We start from the raw sequence: 18,375 nt of genomic DNA, 5'->3' as shown, positions 1-18,375 counted from the left end.
GTAACTCCCTCCCTCCATATCTACCAGGTTATATCTAGCTGTACCTCCCTCCATATCTACCAGGTTATATCTAGCTGTACCTCCCTCCATATCTACCAGGTTATATCTAGCTGTACCTCCCTCCATATCTACCAGGTTATATCTAGCTGTAACTCCCTCCATATCTACCAGGTTATATCTAGCTGTAACTCCCTCCCTCCATATCTACCAGGTTATATCTAGCTGTATCTCCCTCCATATCTACCATGTTATATCTAGCTGTAACTCCCTCCCTCCATATCTACCAGGTTATATCTAGCTGTAACTCCCCCCATGTCTACCAGGTTATATCTAGCTGTACCACCCTCCCCCATGTCTACCAGGTTATATCTAGCTGTACCTCCCTCCATATCTACCAGGTGTTATCTAGCTGTAACTCCCTCCATATCTACCAGGTTATATCTAGCTGTAACTCCCTCCATATCTACCAGGTTATATCTAGCTGTAACTCCCTCCATATCTACCAGGTTATATCTAGCTGTAACTCCCTCCATATCTACCAGGTTATATCTAGCTGTAACTCCCTCCATATCTACCAGGTTATATCTAGCTGTACCTCCCTCCATATCTACCAGGTTATATCTAGCTGTAACTCCCTCCATATCTACCAGGTTATATCTAGCTGTACCGTCCCTCCATATCTACCAGGTTATATCTAGCTGTAACTCCCTCCATATCTACCAGGTTATATCTAGCTGTACCTCCCTCCATATCTACCAGGTTATATCTAGCTGTAACTCCCTCCATATCTAGCAGGTTATATCTAGCTGTAACTCCCTCCATATCTACCAGGTTATATCTAGCTGTAACTCCCTCCCTCCATATCTACCAGGTTATATCTAGCTGTAACTCCCTCCATATCTACCAGGTTATATCTAGCTGTAACTCCCTCCATATCTACCAGGTTATATCTAGCTGTAACTCCCTCCATATCTACCAGGTTATATCTAGCTGTAACTCCCTCCATATCTACCAGGTTATATCTAGCTGTAACTCCCTCCATATCTACCAGGTTATATCTAGCTGTAACTCCCTCCATATCTACCAGGTTATATCTAGCTGTAACTCCCTCCATATCTACCAGGTTATATCTAGCTGTAACTCCCTCCATATCTACCAGGTTATATCTAGCTGTACCTCCCTCCATATCTACCAGGTTATATCTAGCTGTAACTCCCTCCCTCCATATCTACCAGGTTATATCTAGCTCTAACTCCCTCCATATCTACCATGTTATATCTAGCTGTAACTCCCTCCCTCCATATCTACCAGGTTATATCTAGCTGTAACTCCCTCCATATCTACCAGGTTATATCTAGCTGTAACTCCCCCCATGTCTACCAGGTTATATCTAGCTGTACCACCCTCCCCCCATGTCTACCAGGTTATATCTAGCTGTACCACCCTCCCTCCATATCTACCAGGTTATATCTAGCTGTAACTCCCTCCATATCTACCAGGTTATATCTAGCTGTATCTCCCTCCATATCTACCAGGTTATATCTAGCTGTATTTCCCCCGCGAGGCAAGCTGCTCACCAGCAGAGTTCTCCACTTGATACTCAAAGTGGGAACTTGGTCTTGTTGACCCTCTCACTCGTTCTTTCTTGAGTTTGAAAAAGGTTCATTACTTGACCTTTTCAATACAGCATCTCCTCCTCACCGCACAACTAAGACAATTAGTTTGTGATACAGTGGTGTGTGGGTCGTTTTTATATGATTAAATACATGAAGTGAGATTTCATATTTAATGCATGTAAATTATCTGTCTTGTTGACCCCTCATGGCCCACTCATGAATTATATTTTTTGAAGTCCTGGAAAGATTGTGAAAACGGGTTATATAAAGCACTCTTGAGACTCATTGAAATGTAATACTAACAATGTATTCATAAAGTGAAGATAGCCTTTAACCATTGCAGACACAGTGCTATTACTGTAAAAGCTTGAGCTAAAGACTACAGGACCATGCAGTCACTAAACCAAGCTGTGATATATCAGTAAGACTGGAGACTGATGGCAATCTCACTAATATGATTGTCATCTGACTGTCAGTCAATTCAGAGATACAGTGAGAGTGATGAGAGTTCTTGCTGCTCCATACTGCTTCAAGGAGAATCCAATTTAAATTTCTATTCAGCAGATTTGGGTAAATTCTTACTATTGCTCAGTTGTCTTTCCCTGATGCTTTTAAATGTATCCTGCAGGAATACAGTGAGCTGACCTAAGCTTTCAGTTAGCATCCCGCACGTCTTTCTTTCTATACTATTCCATTAGATCTCTCTCTCTCGCCCTCCCTCATTCCCTCCCTCATTGTGACTCCCTCCAGACTGGATAAGGCTGTGGAAACCTAGAGCGAAAAACATCAAACCTAGTGTAATATAACTCAAGGCAAAGTGTCTGCATGCACACGAGGGACAGACAAGAGAGAAGGCAGGGGAGAAGAGAATACTTTATGAGCATGCTAACGGGTTTGGCTTTAATGCCTAGATGTCATACCCCTGTGCTGGCTTCCCACTGTGGACGGTCTTCTAGTAATATGTCCTTTATTGTCTTTGTCGTGGGAAAATATATTTTGACTCTTGCCGCCGGTGGTGGTTCCGTTGTGATGTCATTATCTGAAGAGAAACTGAAAAAGGGCAGATGAAATATGTGTTACTCTTAGTCATGGATCATAAATTATTCATGTGATTAATTATTCATTTCAGATGATGATGATTTTGGAGTATTTCAATGGCATCAGTAGATTTTAAATGCTGGTCCGGACATCTCAGTCCAAAGACACATCAGTTCCTGCAAATGAGTGCCTACGATGGCAGCACAGCCATGCTGAAATCACCATGGTGAAGTAATCTTGTGTATTTCATTGTTTAATGATAGAGTGGGTCATCTGGTTCTATACATGCCTCCATGTTACTTCATTTAACTAAAGCACAGCCTAAGATGAGTTCCCACTGGGCAAAACCTGGTTGAATCAACGTTATCTCCATGTCATTTCAACACATAAAAATCAATGTGACGACTTTGAATCAGCGTGGGAAACGGATTGCATTTGTAAAAAAAAATGTATCAACATAAGGACATTTCATCCTTTTTTCACCCAACTTTTAACCTAAATCCAATGATGTGAAATTTGTTGTTGATTTCATGATACATTTACATTAGTTGACAACAAATCAAAACTAGATGTTGAACTGACGTCTGTGCCCAGTGGGTTGATTGTCCTTGTCTGATTAGAAAGCCATCTCTAAGCTTCCAAAGGCACCCTATTCCCGTATGGCACCCTTCCCTGAATGGTACCCTATTCCCTTTATAGTGCACAACTATTGACCAGGGTCCAGAATGCTCTGGTCAAACTTAATACACTACAGTATATAGGAAATATGGTGCCATAGGGGGACACAACCTTCGGCTGCTACGGTACCACAGATGAGGAGGCTGGCTGGGTAGGGACCCACCATGTCTGTCCCATCTGTCTGATGATCTGATCTGGGTCTGATTCTGGGACTCAGAAGCCCTGTAGAGGGCTGTTGACACTGTGGGGCCAGGGCCCTCCTCTGGTGGAGAGGATGGAGGATACAACACACAGACAGACTGATTACTGCTTCCGAGCGAGAGAGCGAGAGAGAGAGAGAGAGAGAGAGAGAGAGAGAGAGAGATGCCAGGATCCATATCCTGCAGATGGACTGAATGCTAATGTGAGGATGAAATGAGGCACAGACAGGAGGCTCTTATAGGCTACCACTCAGCCCCTCCAAAGCATTCCCAGCACTCAAAGAGGGAGAGAGAGACAAATTCTTTATGGTCTGTGTAATCTGAGGGAAATATGTGCTATGTTTTTTGTTAATTGTTTCCAGTGTGTCAAGTAATTATCTTTTAGTTTTCTCATGATTTGGTTGGGTCTAATTGTGTTGCTGTCCTGGGACTCTGTGGGGTGTGTTTGTGTTTGTGAACAGAGCTCTAGGACCAGCTTGCTAAGGGGACTCTTCTCCAGGTTCATCTCTCTGTAGGTGATGTCTTTGTTATGGAAGGTTTGGGAATCGCTTCATTTTAGGTGGTTGTAGAATTTAACGTCTCTTTTCTGGATTTGGATAATTAGCGAGTATCGGTCTAATTCTGCTCTGCATGCATTATTTGGTGTTTTACGTTTTAATGCAGAGTCTCAATTTGGTGTTTGTCCCATTTTGTGAATTATTGGTTGGTGAGAGGACCCCAGACCACACAACCATAAAGGGCAATGGGTTCTATAACTGATTCAATGATTTTGGTATGTCGAATTTTATGTTCCTTTTGATGGAGTAGAAGGCCCTCTTTGCCTTGTCTCTCAGATTGTTCACAGCTTTGTGAAAGTTACCTGTGGCTCTGATGTTTAGGCCGAGGTACGTGTAGTTTTTTGTGTGCTCTAGGGCAACGGTGTCTAGATAGAATTTGCATGTGTGATCCTGGCAACTGGTCCTTTTTTGGAACACCGTTATTTTTGTCTTACTGAGATTTACTGTCAGGGCCCAGGTCTGACAGAATCTGTGCAGAAGATCTAGGTGCTGCTGTAGGCCCTCCTTGGTTGGGGACAGAACCACCAGATCATCAGAAAAGAGTAGACATTTTACTTCAGATTCTAGTAGGGTGAGGCCGGGTGCTGCAGACTGTTCTAGTGCCCTCGCCAATTCATGTCTCCCCCCACAGCCCTGTGGAAAGGAATGTGTGTTTTTCCAATATTAACCGCACACTTGTTGTTTGTGTACATGGATTTTAGAATGTCGTATGTTTTGCCCCCAACACTGCTTTACATCAGTTTTGTATAGCAGACCCTCTTCCCAAATTGAGTCAAACTTTTTTGAAATCAACAGAGTGAGAAGACTTTGTTCTCTCTCTTGCTCTCTTTTGCTCTCTCTCTTTACAGCCAGAACAGCAGCAGGCCACTCTCTCTCTCTCTTTACAGCCAGAACAGCAGCAGGCCACTCTCTCTCTCTCTTTACAGCCAGAACAGCAGCAGGCCACTCTCTCTCTCTTTACAGCCAGAACAGCAGCAGGCCACTCTCTCTCTCTTTACAGCCAGAACAGCAGCAGGCCACTCTCTCTCTCTCTTTACAGCCAGAACAGCAGCAGGCCACCTCTCTCTCTCTTTACAGCCAGAACAGCAGCAGGCCACTCTCTCTCTCTTTACAGCCAGAACAGCAGCAGGCCACTCTCTCTCTCTCTACAGCCAGAACAGCAGCAGGCCACTCTCTCTCTCTCTTTACAGCCAGAACAGCAGCAGGCAACTCTCTCTCTCTCTTTACAGCCAGAACAGCAGCAGGCCACTCTCTCTCTCTTTACAGCCAGAACAGCAGCAGGCCACACTCTCTCTCTCTTTACAGCCAGAACAGCAGCAGGCCACTCTCTCTCTCTCTTTACAGCCAGAACAGCAGCAGGCCACTCTCTCTCTCTCTTTACAGCCAGAACAGCAGCAGGCCACTCTCTCTCTCTTTACAGCCAGAACAGCAGCAGGCCACTCTCTCTCTCTCTTTACAGCCAGAACAGCAGCAGGCCACTCTCTCTCTCTTTACAGCCAGAACAGCAGCAGGCCACTCTCTCTCTCTCTTTACAGCCAGAACAGCAGCAGGCCACTCTCTCTCTCTCTTTACAGCCAGAACAGCAGCAGGCCACTCTCTCTCTCTTTACAGCCAGAACAGCAGCAGGCCACTCTCTCTCTCTTTACAGCCAGAACAGCAGCAGGCCACTCTCTCTCTCTCTTTACAGCCAGAACAGCAGCAGGCCACCTCTCTCTCTCTTTACAGCCAGAACAGCAGCAGGCCACTCTCTCTCTCTCTTTACAGCCAGAACAGCAGCAGGCCACTCTCTCTCTCTTTACAGCCAGAACAGCAGCAGGCCACTCTCTCTCTCTTTACAGCCAGAACAGCAGCAGGACACTCTCTCTCTCTCTTTACAGCCAGAACAGCAGCAGGCCACTCTCTCTCTCTTTACAGCCAGAACAGCAGCAGGCCTCTCTTTGTCTCTCTCTCTCTCTCTCTCTCTCTCTCTCTCTCCTTTCTCTCTCTCCAGCCAGAACAGCAGCAGGCCTCTTTCTCTCTCGCTCTCTCTCTCTCTCTCTCCAGCCAGAACAGCAGCAGGCCTCTTTCTCTCTCTCTCTCTCTCTCTCTCTCTCTCTCTCTCTCTCTCTCTCTCTCTCTCTCTCTCTCTCTCTCCAGCCAGAACAGCAGCAGGCCTCTTTCTCTCTCGCTCTCTCTCTCTCTCTCTCTCTCTCTCCAGCCAGAACAGCAGCAGGCCAGCCAGCGGCAGCATGGATCAACCAGGGGGTGATTACCCCTCTCTCCTCTAACTCTTCTGAGCCGCTGATTACACAGACGCAGGACCCAGATTTTAGTATTAGATATCTTTAAGAGTCAAGCCCCTCGCGTAACATTGTTGGCCCCTTTTCACTGATTTCATGAATACTGCAGTGACTGAGATTCTCGTCCAGTGTGACAATCATTGAGCACCCCTTCCCTTCTACTGCAAGGTTATTAAAGAGTCATTTGAATTAAGCTAAGGTGTTTATATTGCAGTAATATGTATTCTGTGCTTGATGCTTGGATTTCTAATGTTTGACACAAAGGGTATTTTGTGTCTTAATTGAATTTACTTTGCACTATAGAGGTTGAAAGGGTTTTAGAAGGAAAGCCTTGAAGACTGTTGCACACTTTATTTCAATTTTCAATTTTGTTCCTGGGAAAGCTGGGAAAGCTGGGAAAGTTATTGCATTTGAATAGAATTAATTCAGCCAAAGACGTCAACCTTCTGTCCAACCTTGAATCATATGTTTACGCTTTACATCTTACAGATGGTAATTGTATTACATCTTACAGATGGTAATTGTATGCTGTATGCAATGGTTTTGTTCCTGTCCTTACCCCTTCTGTTGGCGTCAAAGGTGACTACAGGCTCCGTTCATCTCAAAAGAAAGTATTTCTCCCTTTCTCTTTCCCTCTCTTTATCTTTCCCTCTCTTTCTGTGTCTCTCTCTCCGTCTCTCTCTCCCTCTCAATTTTTCTCTCTCCCCATGTCCCTGAAAGAACTGGATGAAACAGAAAACAGTCAAAGACACCATCAGGTGGAGAGAACGAAACTGAAAAAAGATAGCAGCAGAGAGAGAAATCTTAACACTGGGGAAAAGGAAAGGGAATCTGAACTAATCATTGGTTTAATTTCCATATAACCTCGTAAGCGTCTGTCAGAGTGTGTTAAGTGAGCGAGACGCGTTTGGGAAAGGGCAATCTCATGCTGCGGAGGTCTGTGTGTCGAACAACTCCCTGAAATAGTGCTGAGCCAGGTGTTAAGGGTTGTGTCCCAAATGATACCCTACTCCCTATGTAGTACAGTACTTTTGACCACCCGATGGGCCCTGGTCAAAAGTACTACACTGCACTACATAGGGAATAGGGTGTCTTTTGGTAGCCTTGTTCTGCTTATGGGCTGAAGTACTTAGCTCGGGAGGTGCTAACGGTGTGTGTGTGTGTGTGTGTGTGTGTGTGTGTGTGTGTGTGTGTGTGTGTGTGTGTGTGTGTGTGTGTGTGTGTGTGTGTGTGTGTGTGTGTGTGTGTGTGTGTGTGTGTGTGTGTGTGTGAGTGCGAGAGAGACTATGACTGGAAGACAGGGTTTGCTCTAGCTGCCTGTGAAACAAAGTGCTTGGCTCTCTGCTTGAGTATCATTGTCATGCAATTGGCTTTGTAACCAAATATGTAGGCTATGTATAAACATGACTTTGAGATGGTATACAGTAGCTCTAATTGAAAATGTGTCTTTGACTTAGCCCTTACAAATGTAAATGTATTGCTTGAAGTTAAATGTGTCCCTGAAAGGCTAGTGTCCTTACCCTGAAAGGCTAGTGTCCTTACCCTGAAAGGCTAGTGTCCTTACCCTGAAAGACTACTGTCCTTACCCTGAAAGACTAGTGTCCTTACCCTGAAAGACAAGTGTCCTTACCCTGAAAGGCTAGTGTCCTAACCCTGAAAGACTAGTGTCCTTACCCTGAAAGGCTAGTGTCCTTACCTAGTTTAAACACTGAAACATATTCATATGAGGAATGGGTCACAAAAGCTCCCAAAAGCTTCTGACAAAGGCCAACAAAGGACAATATTCCAATTGGTAGGCTTAAATAAACTAATTGACACTGGCAAACTCAGATGTTGGAGTGCTTTTTCTATTATGAGGAAGGGGTCTGAAATCTGAACGATATCACAAACCATAGGGTGATCTGTTGCCAGGCATACAGGGACTCGGTCCTCCTCTGGCTCCATGGTGTACAGGGACTCAGTCCTCCTCTGGCTCCACGGCATACAGGGACTCAGTTCTCCTCTGGCTCCATGGTGTACAGGGACTCGACCCTCCTCTGGCTCCATGTCGTACAGGGACTCAGTTCTCCTCTGGCTCCATGGTGCACAGGGACTCGGTTCTCCTCTGGCTCCATGGCGTACAGGGACTCGGTCCTCCTCTGGTTCCATGGCGTACAGGGACTCGGTTCTCCTCTGGCTCCATGGTGTACAGGGACTCGGTCCTCCTCTGGCTCCATGTTGTACAGGGACTCGGTCCTCATCTGGTTCCATGGCGTACAGGGACTCGGTTCTCCTCTGGCTCCATGGCGTACAGGGACTCAGTCCTCCTCTGGCTCCGTGGCGTACAGGGACTCAGCCCTCCTCTGGCTCCGTGGCGTACAGGGACTCAGTCCTCCTCTGGCTCCATGGCGTACAGGGACTCAGTCCTCCTCTGGCTCCACGAAGTACAGGGACTCGGTTCACCTCTGGCTCCATGGCGTACAGGGATTCGGTCCTCCTCTGGCTCCATGGCGTACAGGGACTCAGTTCTCCTCTGGCTCCATGTTGTACAGGGACAGTCCTCCTCTGGCTCCACGGCGTAGAGGGAGTCAGTTCTCCTCTGGCTCCATGGTGTACAGGGACAGTCCTCCTCTGGCTCCATGGTGTACAGGGACTCAGTACTTCTCTTGCTCCATGGCATAAAGGGACTCAGTTCTCCTCTGGCTCCACGACCTACAGGGACTCAGTCCTCATCTGGCTCCACGGCATAAAGGGACTCAGTCCTCCTCTGGCTCCATGGCGTACAGGGACTCGGTCCTCCTCTGGCTTCATGGCGTACAGGGACTCGGTCCTCCTCTGGCTCCATGGCGTACAGGGACTCGGTCCTCCTCTGGCTCCATGGCGTACAGGGACTCGGTCTCCATGGCGTACAGGGACTCGGTCCTCCTCTGGCTCCACGGCATAAAGGGACTCAGTCCTCCTCTGGCTCCATGGTGCACAGGGACTCGGTCCTCCTCTGGCTCCATGGCGTACAGGGACTCGGTCCTCCTCTGGTTCCATGTCGTACAGGGACTCGGTCCTCCTCTGTGTCCATGGCGTACAGGGACTCAGTCCTCCTCTGGCTCCATGGTGCACAGGGACTCGGTCTTCCTCTGGCTCCATGTCGTACAGGGACTCGGTCCTCCTCTGGTTCCATGTCGTACAGGGACTCGGTCCTCCTCTGGCTCCATGGTGTACAGGGACTTAGTCCTCCTCTGGTTCCATGTCGTACAGGGACTCGGTCCTCCTCTGGCTCCATGGTGTACAGGGACTCAGTCCTCCTCTGGCTCCGTGGTGTACAGGGACTCGGTCCTCCTCTGGTTCCATGTCGTACAGGGACTCGGTTCTCCTCTGGCTCCGTGGCGTACAGGGACTCAGTCCTCCTCTGGCTCCATGGTGTACAGGGACTCAGTCCTCCTCTGGCTCCGTGGTGTACAGGGACTCGGTCCTCCTCTGGTTCCATGTCGTACAGGGACTCGGTTCTCCTCTGGCTCCGTGGCGTACAGGGACTCAGTCCTCCTCTGGCTCCATGGTGTACAGGGACTCAGTCCTCCTCTGGCTCCGTGGTGTACAGGGACTCGGTCCTCCTCTGGTTCCATGTCGTACAGGGACTCGGTTCTCCTCTGGCTCCGTGGCGTACAGGGACTCAGTCCTCCTCTGGCTCCATGGTGTACAGGGACTCAGTCCTCCTCTGGCTCCATGGCGTACAGGGACTCGGTCCTCCTCTGGCTCCATGGTGTACAGGGACTCGGTCCTCCTCTGGCTCCGTGGTGTACAGGTACTCGGTCCTCCTCTGGTTCCAAGTTGTGCTACTCTATTAGTAAAAAAAAACTCTAGTTGCCATTGGCAGCAACTTTTCTTCTAACATTACAAGACATTAGAGTGCAAGACATTAGAAGTCGTAATTAATCTGTAGAATGTCTTGGTATTTACTGAATATCGCATCTGGGGCATCACCAACACAAAAAAACATGCGTCACTCCAACACGTGAAGCTGTGCCACTATACAGTACAGTCTGCAGTTGATGAAGTCTGCATCCCAGTAGATTTTACGTGGATAATGGTCTCTCTACTAGCCAACTGCAGTAGTGTCCTGCCAAAACCACTGATATACACTGCTCAAAAAATAAAGGGAACACTAAAATAACACATCATAGATCTGAATGAATGAAATAATCTTATTAAATACTTTTTTCTTTACATAGTTGAATGTGCTGACAACAAAATCACACAAAAATAATCAATTGAAATCCAATTTATCAACCCATGGAGGTCTGGATTTGGAGTCACACTCAAAATTAATGTGGAAAACCACACTACAGGCTGATCCAACTTTGATGTAATGTCCTTAAAACAAGTCAAAATGAGGCTCAGTAGTGTGTGTGGCCTCCACGTGCCTGTATGCCCTCCCTACAACGCCTGGGCATGCTCCTGATGAGGTGGTGGATGGTCTCCTGAGGGATCTCCTCCCAGACCTGGACTAAAGCATCCGCCAACTCCTGGACAGTCTGTGGTGCAACGTGGCGTTGGTGGATGGAGCGAGACATGATGTCCCAGATGTGCTCAATTGGATTCAGGTCTGGGGAACGGGCGGGCCAGTCCATAGCATCAATGCCTTCCTCTTGCAGGAACTGCTGACACACTCCAGCCACATGAGGTCTAGCATTGTCTTGCATTAGGAGGAACCCAGGGCCAACCGCACCAGCATATGGTCTCACAAGGGGTCTGAGGATCTCATCTCGGTACCTAATGGCAGTCAGGCTACCTCTGGCGAGCACATGGAGGGCTGTGCGGCCCCCCAAAGAAATGCCACCCCACACCATGACTGACCCACCGCCAAACCGGTGTCATGACGTTGGCCTCTTTGGGTACAGGAAGGACAGTTGACCCCCTCCCCTTTGTACCATCACCCAACACCCATACAGGACCAGGCGTCATTTGACAAGCTGTTCTATGGGCACTATAAAACACTCCCTGATTTACATTTCTCCAGACCAGGCCTACACTCCGTTGGCACATAGGTTCTACCTTCCAATTCCTCTACTGAAAGTGAGCCATACCACGTGGTTAACTTTTAGACTATTGATACCGACAGAATAAGAACAAGTCTTTGATATTAATTATTAGTCTGCAGCTAAGTAAATGATATCATCGAACGCGAAGACCAACGAAACCACCATTCTATGACGACATTAATGAATGTCGCTCTGAAAGATCCATTCTAACCGAGAGAGAGAGAGAGAGAACGCGGACAAAACTCCCCAACAGAACTACTCTCCAACAAGAATCAGAACGACACACTGAGCGTAAATATATATATTGATTGCAATTGTTCCCGAATGAGTGAGCCTTCAATTGTCAATTGTTAATGAACTCTGTGTAAACTTCTCAGCTGACCATTTATGACCCATTGTTCAACAGGCCGACCAGCCTGTTTAGCCCACAAGGGCACATTCCAATACTAATCCTTTGTTGACGATAATTACTGTTTGTATGTTTTTCTGTTAATTACTTAGTGTAGTAAATAAATGATTTTAAGACAATTGATGTATGGATGATTTTAGTAAAGACTGGGTTCGTGCAGATACAACAATTTACGATGTTTGGAATGAGACTGGACTAGAGGTAAATACACCATTTAAACTAGGAGATAATCGGCCTATACTATAATAGAATATAATATTATAGTATAGGAAAGTTATATTAGGAAAAGTATAGCTTTGTAATCTGAATATTCTCCTTGGTGCCCCGACCTCCTAGTTAATTACAATTAAACAATTAATCAGTTTAATCGCGTGATAATAATTACAGGGAGCTAATTGATAAACATATCTTCAGTTTAATGGTACCCCCAAAGACACGACACCGGTCATGCTGGAGGATGTTGCAGGCAGCAGAACGTTCTCCACGGCGTCTCCAGACTCTGTCACGTCTGTCACGTGCTCAGTGTGAACCTGCTTTCATCTGTGAAGAGCACAGGGCGCCAGTGGCGAATTTGCCAATCTTGGTGCGCTCTGGCAAATGCCAAACGTCCTGCACGGTGTTGGGCTGTAAGCACAACCCACACCTGTGGACGTCGGGCCCTCATACCACCCTCATGCAGTCTGTTTCTGACCGTTTGAGCAGACACATGCACATTTGTGGCCTGCTGGAGGTCATTTTGCAAGGCTCTTGCAGTGCTCCTCCTGCTCCTCCTTGCACAAAGGCGGAGGTAGCGGTCCTGCTGCTGGGTTGTTGCTCTCCTACGGCCTCCTTCACGTCTCCTGATGTACTGGCCTGTCTCCTGGTAGCGCCTCCATGCTCTGGACACTACGCTGACAGACACAGCAAACCTTCTTGCCACAGCTCGCATTGATGTGCCATCCTGGATGAGCTGCACTACCTGAGCCACTTGTGTGGGTTGTAGACTCCGTCTCATGCTACCACTAGAGTGAAAGCACCGCCAGCATTCAAAAGTGACCAAAACATCAGCCAGGAAGCATAGGAACTGAGAAGTGGTCTGTGCAGAACCACTCCTTTATTGGGGGTGTCTTGCTAATTGCCTATAATTTCCACCTGTTGTCTATTCCATTTGCACAACAGCATGTGAAATGTATTGTCAATCAGTGTTGCTTCCTAAGTGGACAGTTTGATTTCACAGAAGTGTGATTGACTTGGAGTTACATTGTGTTGTTTAAGTGTTCCCTTTATTTTTTTGAGCAGTATAGTTGAAGCATTAAAAACATTCCTTACTGCACAGGGCTCATGGTCTCTGTTCTCTCTGCTCTGTGTTCCATTCAACCATGCACATTCCCTGTAGAAGCTTTTCCCCAGAGTTTGGTTCAGTTGACTTGCTCTGGCCCAGTATTGGAGTCGGAGGCTGGGGTTGCCAGTGATATGATTTAGGGAGGGAGATCTGTGTGTGTGCAGTATCACAACTGTTGCAAATTCAGACATTTTAATGCATTGCTGTTAGACTTCTCCACACACTGTTAAGAATGTGACTCTCCCCAAACACAATTGTATTGACACACGATTGTAGATCGTAGCTCTTCTCTCACCAAAACTATAGGCCTATATTTCTTATCAGGTAACACAGATGTGTTGCCTTGGCAGTTAACATATCTCTCAGCCTGCATTCTTAAATGTGTTTCATCAGATGTGTTAATTGTGTTGGCTCTGTTTACACTGCAATGCAGAACAAACTGATGGATAATGTGGGAAGGACAGGGACAGGAGGAGCTCTAGAATCTAGGGACAGGAGGAGTTCTAGAATCTAGGGACAGGAGGAGCTCTAGAATCTAGGGACACGGGAGGTCTAGAATCTAGGGCCAGGGGGAGTTCTAGAATCAAGGGCCAGGGGGAGTTCTAGAATCTAGGGACAGGAGTAGTTCTAGAATCTATGGCCAGAGGGAGTTCTAGAATCTAGGGCCAGGAGGTGTTCTGGAATCTAGGGACAGGAGTAGTTCTAGAATCTAGGGCCAGAGGGAGTTCTAGAATCTAGGGCCAGGAGAGTTCTAGAATCTAGGGCTAGAGGGAGTTCTAGAATCTAGGGACAAGAGAGTTCTAGAATCTAGGGCCAGGGGGAGTTCTATAATCTAGGGGCAGGGGGAATTCTAGAATCTAGGGACAGGAGGAGTTCTAGAATCTAGGGCCAGGGGGAGTTCTAGAATCGAGGGACAGGGGGAGTTCTAGAATCTAGGGCCAGGGAGAATTCTAGAATCTAGGGACAGGAGGAGTTCTAGAATCTAGGGCCAGGGGGAGTTCTAGAATCTAGGGACAGGGGCAGTTCTAGAATCTAGGGCCAGGGGGAGTTCTAGAATCGAGGGACAGGGGGAGTTCTAGAATCTAGGGCCAGGGAGAATTCTAGAATCTAGGGACAGGAGGAGTTCTAGAATTTAGGGACAGCGGGAGTTCTAGAATCTTGGGACAGAATCTAGAATCTACAGTTGGGGAAACATTCACAGTAATGACTTATGATTCACTCTGGTTGCATCCCAAATTCAACAGTAGCAATGATGGGGGGATGTCTGTCCATAATAAAGTGCAGCTCTGCCTTCTTAACAACACTATCAACAGGGCAGGTCCTACTGGCCCTAGTTTTGTCACACCTGGACTACTGTTCAGTAGTGTGGTCAGGTGCCAGAAAGAGGGACTTAGGAAAATTGCAGTTGGCTCAGAACAGGACTGCACGGCTGGCCGTTAAAAGTACACAGAGAGCTAACATTAATGACATGCATGTCAATCTCTCATGGCTTAAAGTGGAAGTGGAAGAGAGATTGTTCCTGGGGGGAGGGGGGGGCTGTGGGAGGGGTCTCGAATGGTTGAGGGACAGCTATTGGGGAACTGTGAGGGGATCTTGGAGGGTTCGGGTTCACGTTTTTTGGCCTGGTGGTAGATCGGCCAACATGCCCTTGAGCAGGGTATTGACCCTGGATGTTTCTGTGTGTCGCTCTGAATGGGAATCTGTTGGGTGACTGGTATGATGTAGTTGTTGAGCGGCTTCACTGCAAGTATATTGTATGTTTCGAATATGCAATAAAAAAATATTAAAAAGAAGAGAGAATGACTTCATCACTACTTGTTTTTGTAAGAAGTGTTGACAAGCTGAATGTACCGAACTGTCTGTTTAAAATACTAGCACACAGCTTGGACACCCATCCATACCCCCACAAGACATGTCACCAGAGGTCTCTTTACAAAGTCCAGAACAGACTATGGGAGGTGCACAGTACTACATAGAGCCATGACTACATGGAACTCTATTCCACATCAGGTAACCGATGCAAGCACAAACAAGAACAGGTAAAAATATACCTTACGGAAGAGCGGGAAACTGTGAAGAGACACAAGTGCTAGCACACGCTCTAAACACACGTACATTGTAATATTGTTTTATACATTTTGTATTGTAGATATGTAGTGGTGTAATAATGTTATATGATGTACTGTTTTATCTTTTGTTTTATTTGCAATGTAAGTGCCTTAATGTGTTTGGACCCCAGGAAGAGTAGCTGCTGCCTTGGCAGGAACTAATGGGGATCCCTAATAAACCCCAGGAAGAGTAGCTGATGCCTCGGTAGGAACTAATGGGGATCCCTAATAAACCCCAGGATGAGTAGTTGCTGCCTTGGCAGGAACTAATAGAAGTACAAAATGCCACCATATCCCCTTTTTAGTGCTGTACTTTTGACCATAGGGCTCTGGTCAAAAATAGTGCACTATATAGCAAATTGGGTGGTATTTGGGACATGGCCTCTGTGCAGCTGGCTCTTCAGCAGCCCAGGAATAAAATCCATCCATAATGGCCTTGTTTGTACATGTAGGAGTCAGGATCAGCTCCCCCCTGTCCATGTAATGACTAACAGACTCCCGAGTGGTGCAGCGGTCTAAGGCACTGCCTCTCAGTGCAAGAGGCGTCACTGAAGTCCCTGGTTTGAATCCAGGCTGATTCACATCCGGCCGTGATTGGGAGTCCCATAGGGCGGTGCACAATTGGCCCAGCGTCATCCGGATTTAGCCGGGGTAGGCCGTCATTGTAAATAAGAATTTGTTCTTTAAATTAAAGGTTAAATAAATACAATTAGAATTTAAAATAAATAAATGTATCATGTGTGCCAGAGTAGGATCAGCTCCCCCTGTCCATGTAATGATATTCATTGTGATCTAAAAGACTACACTGGGTCGTGGGTGGCACAGGAGTCAAAAGCACTGCACTGCAGTGCTGAGGCGCCGCTAAAGCCTGAGGTTCAATCCCAGGCTGTGTCACAACCGGCTGTGACTAGGAGCCCCATAGGACAGCACACAGTGTGGAAAGAAGTAGGTGGCCATGTTTCGGAGGACGCATGACTCGACCTTCGCCTCTCCCGAGCCCATTGAGGAGATGCAGAGACGAGCCAAGGGACCTAATTCAGGGAGAAAATGGAGTAAAAAAGAATAAGCTTGTGACCATGCCACCCTAAGGGTCGGGCCTGGTTAGTATTGGGACGGGAGACCGCCTGGGAATATCAGGTGCCGTAATCAAAAACAATTATTTAAAATGTTTTAAAATCAAATTAAAGGCTAAAATGATCCTTAATCAGCTCTCCTAGTTTGAGACGGATGGTACATAGGGCCCCTGAATGGGATTCACATGGTGACTGTTAGCGTAAAGATACAATTTCATTAAGGCAATAAATCAAAGGGAATCAGGAAAGATGAATATATGACCTCCACAAAGTATATTTTAGCTCGTTTTTGGTTACAGGTCCAGAAATGGCTGAAGAATTGCAACATTTGCCTAGAACTAATGCTGCAGATAGCAATACTGGGTGATTTGAAAAGCCATAGTTAATCAATCAATAATATAATTATTATTTTAGAATTTATTTGTATTTTTTCACCTCTTTAACTAACTTCTAGTAGATTAATTCACCTCTTTAACTAACTTCTAGTAGATTAATTCACCTCTTTAACTAACTTCTAGTAGATAAATTCACCTCCTTAATTAACTTCTAGTTGATTCATTATCCTCTTTAACTAATTTCTAGTAGATTAATTCACCTCTTTAACTAACTTCCTAATCCACAGTTAGTAGGGCAAGATGGTGCAAGTGAGTTCATTAAGTGTTCCCCCTAGTCTCATATATTATCTAAGGTGATAATTCGTAGGATTTAGATCTCATCATTTCAAGACCACTTAAAATTCAAACGTTTAAAGTGGGCCTAAGGTTACAAAATTGCAGTAACTTTCTCCAAACTCTCAGGTCTTCCAGAAATCCCAGTTGGAAGATTCCTAGAATAAGCAGAAATAAGCAGAAAAAATAATCTAAATTGGATTTCTAGTAAACCTGGGAAATCTGGATAAGGCCTCCATCATTGGGCCGTCCGTGTTGGAAACTGAAGTTAATTTGGGTCAGGGAGAATGTAATGTTAGAGAAATCAGCAACTACCTTTGCCTTAGTGAAGTTACTTATGCTTACTGTATGCTTCCCAGTCGAAACAGTTCGTCCATATATTATGATAACATTTTGTGATGTTTTTGTTCGTTTTGGTCTTTGGCAGTTTTTTTTGGGGGGGGGCTGGTAGTGCACACAATTTTCATTGAGACAGGTCGAAGTTCGGTAGCCGATGTCTACGCCCCTTTGTCTGTGATTGGTCAACAGTACTACTCCTAGTAGGAGTGGGAACATGAAGTGTTTTCAAGCTCATTTTTTCACTTGAGAAATACTTCACCAAACATCTTAGTTAGATGTAAAATTGAGCGACAAAGACCTCCTCTGTAAAAAAGTAAAAATTATTGACATATTTCTTGATTTGTCTTTGATTCATTCAGACTATTTTGAGGAAGTGTTTCAGGTCTTTAGGGAGTATGCGAGCATGGACGGTCACTTCGCCTAGCTGAGTTCGGCTAGGCGAAACATAACCTATGTATGCGGACACCTTTACAACTTACTGTTTCTCCTGAGAAGTAGTCTTAACAGAAAAACTGTCATTTCATAACAATTTAGGGCAAGTACAGTAGAGTTTTGTAATGCTAATGAGTAGGGTGGGTAATCAGTTTTTTCTGCCTTCACAATGACGCTCTCAAAGCGGTTAGGGAGACTAAATTAGGATACTTCTTTATTACTGTATACAGTGGAGAGGGTGCCCCCAGGGTGCACCAGTTTATTGTGGCTTCGCTCCAAACACAAACAGAATGATCCCCGAGAGGTTTTCAATTAAAATATTTAAATAAACATACAGTCCTGTTACCTCTGGAAGTCCTTGCTTCAGCTTTAAGGTCACTGCTGTTGTAATGAAGAATAATGATGTACTTTTGTGATGTTATTGGCACAATAAATAAAATATAAAGCATCTCAATATGCTCGTCGCTGAAGAGAGAAGGAGCAGTTGACAAAACAGTAATTGTATAACGACCCGTTTTATCTATTTTGCTGCGCTTTAGTACCTACTATGCGCTGAGACTTACTGGCTTCGGGGGGCCAAAAATAGATGTCACAATTAAGCTCTCATGCATTTTCTAAATGGCCACCGTATATAACATTACGCCT

At 45.9% G+C, this 18,375-nt stretch overlaps 1 protein-coding gene across 3 annotated transcripts in view; it reads left to right on the top strand.

Annotated features, from left to right (window-relative positions):
- The window catches only part of LOC106588997 (CUB and sushi domain-containing protein 3), a 746,396-nt gene that overhangs the window by 562,777 nt on the left and 165,244 nt on the right, over nt 1-18,375 (top strand). The gene's annotated exons all lie outside the window — the stretch shown is intronic.

Source organism: Salmo salar, chromosome ssa27, assembly GCF_905237065.1.
Source record: "Salmo salar chromosome ssa27, Ssal_v3.1, whole genome shotgun sequence".
Classification (NCBI taxonomy): domain Eukaryota; kingdom Metazoa; phylum Chordata; class Actinopteri; order Salmoniformes; family Salmonidae; genus Salmo; species Salmo salar.
This window is presented reverse-complemented; position numbering and strand designations above follow the sequence as displayed.